At 36.5% G+C, this 9,978-nt stretch overlaps 1 pseudogene; it reads left to right on the top strand.

Annotated features, from left to right (window-relative positions):
* Positions 1 to 1,524: 1,524 nt before the first annotated feature.
* The window catches only part of LOC107560643 (dihydropyrimidine dehydrogenase [NADP(+)]-like), a 207,859-nt pseudogene continuing 199,405 nt past the window's right edge, over positions 1,525 to 9,978 (top strand).

The raw sequence follows: 9,978 nt of genomic DNA, 5'->3' as shown, positions 1-9,978 counted from the left end.
CTTTTGTGTTCAACAGAAGAAAGAAACTCATACATGTTTGGAACAGTGGATGATGGCAGAATTTTAATTTTTTTGGGTGACCTATCCCTTAAAGCACCATTCCTCAAGTAGCCTACTATACACTTTAATGTACCGGTGGGCAGCTGTTTATGGTGGAGGCAACAAGTCCTGACCTGATTTATAACCAAGGCAAGAAACACACACAAAAATAAATAACAACAACAAACATGGCAGTCCTGTTTAAAATGCCAACTCACTCTGTGCTTGCAGTTAACTGTCTCACTGCTGCAGTATCGACCGCAATAACTGCGCTGCTTTTCAGAGCCAGTCACAAATTCTAATTATTTGCCAATAAACACACGTATTGTCAAGATAAAAGCCTGGAGAACAAAAGATGACAGAAATGATCAATATAAACAATCTTTGTAAAGACATTCATTTTTAACACGATTTCAAGCAGCATCTCAAATCGGTGATGCTACCTCACCTTAAAGCAGCCTAGAGACTTATAGGTTAGTCCTTAGTGTTACTGTTTTAGTAAATATACACAGCCTTTAAAAAATCACTGTAATGAGCCATAGATCAAGATGATCAAATGCTTTGAAGAGCATACATATAAAAAATGACACAATATTCAGTGGGTCCTCTCTCTGCAAACATTGAGTCACTGTACAAATGGAGCTTAACATCCTCTGCTGCTTGCATTACAAAGAACTGGATCACCACTGAAACACCATCGGAATTGAAGACGCTTCTGTCACAAGGTGATCAATACAAGATGTGTGTGTTGTACTAGATCTAACAAACCCTGCTGTTAGGGATCATCTGCATTTTACAGGCTTGTCTGAGGGATGAAGGGAAAATATATTTGTGTCAGTGCAATAAACAAATGTATTTTTATACACATGCATAATTACTGTCATCATGGGAACTTGAATGCAGATGCTTGTAATTTTCTCAACTTATGATAACTTTAAAGGTAGTTTCATGGGAAACAGTTTTGCACGGGTTTCATTCTGGAAATAATTGTATATGTTTATGTGATGACAATGTTTTTTCATTACATAACGCATACTTTTTTTAAATACAAAGTATTCAGCATTTCCCTACTATAAATATAGCCTATATCATGGGAAACATTAACAAGTTTAGCTTGTGATTTTTGTAAGTTTGTATGTTGAATGTATCTATAAAGGAATACAGTTGTAATTAGCAGAAATGTACTGATTTGAACCTACAACCATTAAGTTACCAGCCCGGATCATTGAACACGGGGCTACACGGTTCTATTTTTCTATTTAACTTTCTATTTAACAAATAAAAGGTAATTCAGCACATACCTAACACCCTAGAAACCCCATAGCAACAGGCCAACAAGCTTTCAAAACAGCTTGCAACTAAATATCAACGCCTTGGCAGCCAGCCTCAACACCTTATCAAGGACCAATGTAAAAAATAATAGTAGTAGTGGTAATACAGTAATATGCCAATAAAAATGTCAAGACATGGATATGTTACCATTGTGTTACATTTAACCCCGTCCTGACTTGACAAAGTAAACACGGCGTCCTCACGCGCTGTGCAGAAAGTTAACGTCTAACAAACTTTATCTGCCATCTGAAAGACCCTCCACAGGTGCCCACCAGCCCCTCAAAGAGCTCTCTAGACATCTATGCGGTTGCTTTAACTGTCAATTCGATGTCGCAGTGGATGATTTTCAGCCATTCTGACTATATACGCGAAAGGATCCTGTAGTTTCTCAAGAAAGACGACGAGTAAACTCTGGAAGCAAACCTGTACGGCTCGAAAGCGGGACTATCGTCGGAATACAAACACTTTTATTGCTCTGGCTTCATTTCATCTTCATTCGTTTTGATTTGGAGGAAATATGGCAGGAATGCTGAGCAAGGAGCTGCCGGATATCGAGGTATAAACACTGTGTATCATAACATAAATGAACCCGTGATGTTATATTGACAGTCTGATGTGCGATAAGATGAATCTGTGATACTAAACATTAATGCAGTACTTGTGAAAGAAGACTTATTTCTTAGCGTTAAATCGGCGCATTTTCATGAGAAAATCCTCAACTTTTTATCCAACTTTATTAATGTCCATAAGTTCCCTTTAAAAGTAACCGCAGTCCTGTGTTTACATTGTTGTTTTTCTGGAAGTGTGAAAGTTCAGGCAGTATTTGGATGTTTCAGGTCAAAAGTTTCTTCTGAAGTCACTCATTTTAACAAACGTCTGTTATTTTGTATTCTCATACCAGTCTTTCATGACAATACATTTTTCTTTTTTCATATATATTTTTTTGTTTTAATCCACAACTGACTCTTTTGCAGTGGTCAGTTAACCCTTTATGCAACATTCCTGCTGTGTACAGTATGTGTTAGTGTGTGGCTGTGTTGAAGTACCAGAGTAGTGCATAATGCAGTATACACTATATTCTGCATACTTAAAAATTAAAAAAAAAAAAAATTATTTATGTCTTCAATTCTTCACTTTCAACACATTAGCTCCTCAAGCTTTTGTTTAGGTGGGTGGAATATTAGTGAAATGCTGTAAACTTCTGTCCACCAAATCTCTACCCTAATGCATACTCACATCTTCTTCATAACTGCATGCTGTTGTCTTTTATTGTATCTGTCTTTGTATAGGATTTCACAGTGCAGTGCAGTAGATGGCATTGCAGACATTTATAATTCTATACTTGTTAAGACAGTTAAAAAAAAGCATGGTAAAAAGTAAATTTACTTTTGCCATGGCCGATTTGCTCCCCGCCATTTTCTGAAATAGCCTCTGGTAAGAATGTATCTAATATATATCTCCAGTTGTTGAGTAGGAGTTTTCTTTTCATTGATGTGTTATATTACAGCAATGAGTGATGATCTTAAATTTTGTTTAATGTTTTACTGTGTTGTTGTAGCAGAAAGTGACAGAAGTAGATTTACAGTAATCGCAATTTACAGTAACTGTTGTGATGTTGTTGTTTTTTTAATGGTTGATAAAATGTATCATGTTGGATTGTGGCAAACAAGCTACATTTCCTATTCCCTAATGATTCCAGTGAAATTTCACAATACCAAAGCAAAAACTAGTATGCTATTGGACACTCATAAAAAATAATTAATGTTTATAAAAGAAATTACAGTATCAGACAATGGCCAGTGTAGCCTTCAAGTATTTCTCAATGAAGTAAACTTTGCTGAATGTTTTTCATGTAAATATTGAAGTAAACCTTCAGGAACAAAGAATTGACATAAGAACAGTGAGTCTTTAATCTCTTTTTTTATTGTTAATATATTTGTTTGTTTAATATTAATCAGGTATATTAGGCCACATTTGAACTTGAAGTCTACCCAAAAGTAAAAATTTTCTGAAAATGTACTCTCCTTCAGGTCATCCCAAAACAGAACAGAACAGATTTGGAGAAATTTAGCAATACATCTCTCTCACCAGAGGATCCTCTGCTGTTAATGGGTGCCGTCAGAATGAGAGTTCAGACAGCTGACAAAAACGTCACAATAATCCATAAGTAATCCACATGACTCCAGTTAATCAATTAATATCTTGTGAAGTGAAAAGCTTTTTTTTCTATAAACAAATTCATCATTAAGACATTTTTAACTTTAAAACCGCTGCATTCAGCTAAATAGTCAGAATTACAACCCTCTACATTGCGAGTAAATCACTCGCATATGCGACTAAATCTTCACTCTGGCGACTAAATGATGTCTAATACTAGCCAATGGCTAATCAATTCTCAGATTTTACTCGCCAGTGTGTGAGTTGGAGGCTGAGTATAAGTTTAGCACAGATATATTTTCACTCACAGAACACTCTGACTGAGCGCTTCAGAGTTTCACTCTCCGTCAAGCGATCTGTGCTATTTATCATTTCATCTCAATGGATGCGCAGCGCACCTGTATATTTGGCGTAGCGTAAACTCTAGTGTGAAGGCGCACGACTCGCCGTCGCTTTCTCTCACACGCGCAAAGTGAGAGAGCTAGTCTTATATAACATGCAGAATTGATGTTATACATGTAAATGAGAGTTCCTTTGGAATTCTTCAGCTTTTAAGAAATGCTGGGTTTTCCGGTAGTGGGCGGAACTAATGCGCAAACGACAATCTCATTGGCTGGTGCTCACCAATTATCGTCACTGTTTAGATTTCAGCAAATCAGTTCGAGCGAATGCACACAACCTGATTAATATTCATGAATGAAGCTTGTTAATCCTTGGTGCGCTTTATATTGTTCTTATTAGTAGAATTCGTATAATAATATCTTACCAGTATTATTGCTAGTTTTTTTTCTTTGAATTTTTTACAGGAACACTGAATGACCAAAGAAAGCTCCAGCACCAGTCCTAAGTTCATGGTTATATATACTGTATATATGTATATATATATATATATATATATATATAGAGAGAGAGAGAGAGAGAGAGAGAGAGAGGGTTGCTGTTGGAGTCCTCGATACATCATTTTGCATAATATTACAAGTGAAAACAGTTCTAAACAAATCTATGGATTGGATTTTGATGTGAGAAGACAACAGGGGATAACCCTTTTTGCTTGAGGAAGTCTTATTATGGAATATGGACTGGTATTTTGTCCAGAAGTGATAGTTTAAAGTTGGAGTGGCATTCTGTGCATACAGAAGGTTTACTTAATGTGCACAGTATACATACTGCAAAAATAATGAGTGTAGTATGCTAGTGTGCTGTTTTGAACATCTCCTCTGTGGGTGTGAGGATACTGGTTGTTAAGATCAGGAAAGTGTTCCTGGAATGCTGCCATAACAAATTCTGTTCCACTAGTTGAATACAAATGATGTGTGTTGCAGAAAAGTGTTGAAGCACAATGGAATTGTTGGCAATCATTTCAGTGGTATACACAGGATTTCTTTTAAACCATTTTGAAGTGTTTTAATGGTATATGCATGCCTTAAACAGCTTCTGCATTTATTTGGCATTCAGCTCTCATTCTTGTAAAGAGTATTGCGATCCAAACAAGCAGTGAACACACTGGAAATAATGGCATGTCCAGATAATCCTATTTCCCAGTTATTATACGGTTAGTTAGGTCTGAGTTGCAGACTGCAATGCTGTAATGCTTCTCACAACCATGTGGTTAATAAACTGTACTGCTAACCATGTGAGAATCACATGTCAGTTTATTCCATTAACTAAATCAGGAGTATAAGGAAGTGCAGCTATCTCTGTATTTCACTGTTACCTATTTTGGCTCTGTGGCCTATACTAACAGTTCAGTCAGCTTTCTACTGACGTTTAGTCAATGTGACTGGCCGATTTTAACTTTATCCTTTGTCTTTCCTTCATTGAGTTGCAATAACGTGTCTGACAATGAATTGTGACAGAGCTAAAATAGCAAATATGATTTTATAGAAAAGTCTTAAAAGCTTCACAAAAAGATATATTCAGAGTGCCAACTGCAAAGGGATAAAATTGATCAGCAGCCAAACATTGGTTATTACATTTAGATTTAAGATTTGAGGCGAATGTTGTGCTTGAACATGACTTGATTAAACATATTTTGGAAACTTTTACAGCATATATCAGAAATGATAACACACGAGTGCTTAAACTGAAAGGTTATAAACTCTTTAAAGCATTCTCTAATTCTCTAATTTGTTTTGTACATCAATTTTATTCAACGTGGGGATCACCAGAGATGTAGATTTAGTGCTTTCATGGATAATTTGTGATGTTTTTATTTACATTTCCTTGAATACACAGCATTTCTAAAGACATTTTGATTGACTGTTAACATTAAGACTAAAGGAAATTCAGGGCAATTAGCCCTTAATGACATTGTAGCATTTTCTGTAAAGCTAAAAATGTCTTGTGAAATACGTTATAAAAATCATTGTGAACTGAATTGAATTTCTTAATACATTTATTTTATTTAAAAACTGAATTTTAATATAATTTGACATTTCCATTAAACAAAGAGACGTTTTGTAGGTGCTTTTTTCCACATTCAACAATGCAGCAGTAATATGTTTTAAAATTCTTTGTACTACTTTCACTAAAGCTGTGTAACTGGGAGTAAACAAGTTAAGTGTATGCTTATTTTCTGTTCCAGCGCTCTAGGTTGTTCAACATGTGCATGTGTTTAGGCAAACCAATCAGATATCTGGCAGCATGTTGTTCTCGCTCCACAGGTAAAAGCCCCCTTTGGTGTTAAAGCCAGAGATTTCAGAATATGCTTGCTGTGTCTAAGGATGCGTCTGGTTTAGCATCCTTGTGCTGGGGTTCCTGAACTTTAAAAAAAATGTTTAGAACTAAACTAAAAAAAAATTTAGATGTAAAATATTTTAACAAAGTTAAAAAATATATCATTATAAAAAATATACATTTTAGTATGTAGGGCTGCATGACTCTGCTGCTAATAGAAATGGTTACATTTCAGGGTGTTCACATCTGGGTTTACTCTTTACGAGAATCAACCAACTAACACTGCAATTTATAATACAAATATTTATGTCTTAAATTCTTCACTTTCAACACATCAAATCCTCAAGCTTTTGTTTAGGTGGGTGGAATATTAGTGAAATGCTGTAAACTTCTGTCCACCAAATCTCTACCCTAATGCATACTCACATCTTCTTCATAACTGCATGCTGTTGTCTTTTATTGTATCTGTCTTTGAATAGGATTTCACAGTGCAGTGCAGTAGATGGCATTGCAGACATTTATAATTCTATACTTAAGACAATTAAAAAAAAGCATAGGCGTCATTTACTTTTGCCATGGCCGATTTGCTCCCCGCCATTTTCTGAAATAGCCTCTGGTAAGAATGTATCTAATATATATCTCCAGTTGTTGAGTAGGAGTTTTCTTTTCATTGATGTGTTATATTACAGCAATGAGTGATGATCTTAAATTTTGTTTAATGTTTTACTGTGTTGTTGTAGCAGAAAGTGACAGAAGTAGATTTAAAATGTGTATAGTAAAACCGTTTTTTAGAATGAGGGGAGGTGGCTGATTTTAGAAAATTTAAAGGCATACTTCACCAAAAATGAAAATTCTGTCATAATTTACTCACTCTCAAGTTGTTCCAAACCTGTATGCATTTCCTTCTTCTGTTGAACACAAAATAAATATGGAAAATTCAACTGAAGCCAATGGCTATCAGCAACTGTTTGGGTACCAACTTTCTTCAATGTTCAACAGAAGAAAGAAACTCCTAGGTTTGGAACAACATGAGGGTGGTTGAGTGACATTTTTGGGAGAACTGTCCATTTACTGTCCATTTTAATAGCACCCAATTATGGTTACATCCTTATTTAACATCACCATTTAAAGGGTATTTGCTCACTGTACCTTGCGTCTGCAGTCTGGTTGATTGTAGACATAATGGTGTTGGTTAAGCTACGCAAGGTGGAAAATGTTTAGCACTTGCTCTCGTCATGAAACTCGTCACATGTTAATACGAGGAAAGATGGCTGCGTCTCCATGCCGGGTGACACTAATGCAACCTTTATGGAGAGCAGAGGAGAGTAAGTCAAGCCCTTCATTAGCATCTTTATTCAGGCCGTAATGACAACACTGACGTGACCTTCGGCTCTTTGCTGCACTTAAGACTGGGACTAAATGACTCCTGTCTGCCATTGAAAATGGCTTTCTAAATCTCATAATAATTGCCATCTCTGGAGCAATTAAATCCTCGATTTTTCTGTAGTTCTGTCAGATGTCTTATTTTAATATCCATCCGCACTTCTGAAAGCTCTAAATGTGGGACCCTTTTGTGCGCACATGTAGATTAATTAAAATCCTCCTGGACTGCTATTAGAGTTCATTAAAAAACCCACAGCAATACAGAATTTAAACAAAGAGGTATGACTCCACTGGCAGACCTCTGCGCCTCTCCTGGCCCGTGCTCTCATCAGACGTCTGGAACACTGACAGGGGATTGCTCCAAAATAAAATGCAAATTAAATTTTATGGAAATAGTTGGCCACTCGAAAAGCTTGCATGTTATTACAAATCACTGAGGCTGCAAGCGCTCTGCTTTTTAACCCTTAAGTCTGTAGCTGCAAAACATCTCGCATCTCCCTCACTCTGTTTACCCCCTGCACGATGTAGATGGAAATTTTAACATCAGGAATGGATGTTGGATGTTTTGAGTACAATTTGTGCCGGCTTACCACGCAGACGCTTCAGCTGCTTCCCTGCTGTTCGAGGTGAGGTCGCCTACAGGCAGACATTAGTCCTAAAATCGTGTTTCCTGATTATTTTATCGCCTAGTACGTGTGCAACTGGTATTTGCACCATTTATCAAAGCCTATGACAAACTGAAATCCTGTTACAAGTCCGTAACTTTTCCACGACATTCTAATTTATTGAGATGCACCTGTATTTGGTGCCGTTGAAGTATACGTCAGCCCAGATGAAAATTTGATACGTTATGCATATCATATACTGTGTCTCATATACTATTCTGAAGCTTATAGGAGAGCAAATTATATTCAAAGCCTGTGTTTGATACTGCTGATCTTTATTTCACTAACGGTAGATCAATATGTGGAAATTCCCTTATTGATCTGAGCCAAAGACAGAACAGGGTAGCGGCTTGCCAGCTGATGTTTAGTTATTCTCCACTTTTGTAGCTTTAAATTATTTCCTGTTCAAGGGGATTAAGGTGTTATAGAGTTAAATTTGAACTGCATGTTCACACCATGTACGCTAAGAACAGAAGTGCCTCATGCATACTAAGGTATTGGAGGTTCTCTGGTGTGCAGCAAGAGGATGGTGAATTTAATTTATTGCACAATATGGTGCTGTTATTGATTAGACAGCAAAAGGGCAGTACCAGCTGCTCTGCTAATAGCCATATAAATGTTTCAAGCATGTGTCACCACCTTAAAACCAGCCCTGGGAGAAAAGAAAATTGCAGGGTGCTGGTCTTAGGACATGTACCCAGATCATATTGTAAATGGGTCTGTTACTATTCTATCAGTGTGTTTAAGGAATAGTTCACACAAAAATGAAAATGATATAATCTGTAATTTACCTTCATGTCATTTTAAACCTGTAGACTTGCTTTCTTCCATGGAACACAAAATGAGAAGTTTATTAGAATGTTTATGCTGCTTGCATATAATGAAAGTGAATGGTTACCTGTCCAGCTCCAAAAATGACATAAGCTCCATAAACATAGTGTAACGAATCAGCTCATGACAGGAAATATGAATAATTAACCATAACTAGTTATAATTAACCATTCATATTTTAGATCCGCTGTAGATATTTAGCTGACCACTCAGGGTCAACTGTCTTGTCAATTCTAAGAACGTTAATTTCCTGGTTAAGGGAAATAACTTTCTTACTGTACAATTCTACAAAAGTTTGTAGCGTAAATCTGCATGATTAGTGACTCCGGTTATGAGCAAACAATGAACATGTCAAGTGTGATACAAGTAAGGTTTTATTAACTAGATAAACACTTAAACTAGTCTAACATACTACATAAACACATAAACTGGTCTAACATCCTACATACACACATAAGCTGGTCTAACATACACATACACACACACATACAGTTGGTATAGGAAAGGGTTAAAGTTTAACTCAGCACAGAAAGAGGCATAAAGAATGAATTTTATGGAACACTTTGCATATTCAGCAGATCTAAAACCTGAGGGAAAACGTCAAATTCTTAGTTCAAACAAACCTTGTAAAAAGGTGTAACTGATACTTAATGCATCAATTAAATCGACTAAGTTTGATACTTGCGAGTCTCGGCGGTCTGAAAGAGATTTCCTGTTTCCTGGGAGAGTAGCCTACAATGCCAGTGTTCCGGTGAATTCAGTTCCCGTTTCCCCTTCGGCGCGCATGCTGACCCTATACAGTCTATGATGCTGACAAATAATGCTGATTCACAGCCTGTAAGTACGTTTTCATATTTAAAGGATTTGCCACTGACGATTCAAACGAGAGTTTTAA

This window comes from Sinocyclocheilus grahami, unplaced genomic scaffold (assembly GCF_001515645.1).
Source record: "Sinocyclocheilus grahami isolate Dianchi unplaced genomic scaffold, SAMN03320097.WGS_v1.1 scaffold737.1, whole genome shotgun sequence".
NCBI lineage: Eukaryota > Metazoa > Chordata > Actinopteri > Cypriniformes > Cyprinidae > Sinocyclocheilus > Sinocyclocheilus grahami.
Note: the sequence above shows the minus strand (reverse complement) of the source record. Positions and strands in the feature narration are given on the sequence as shown.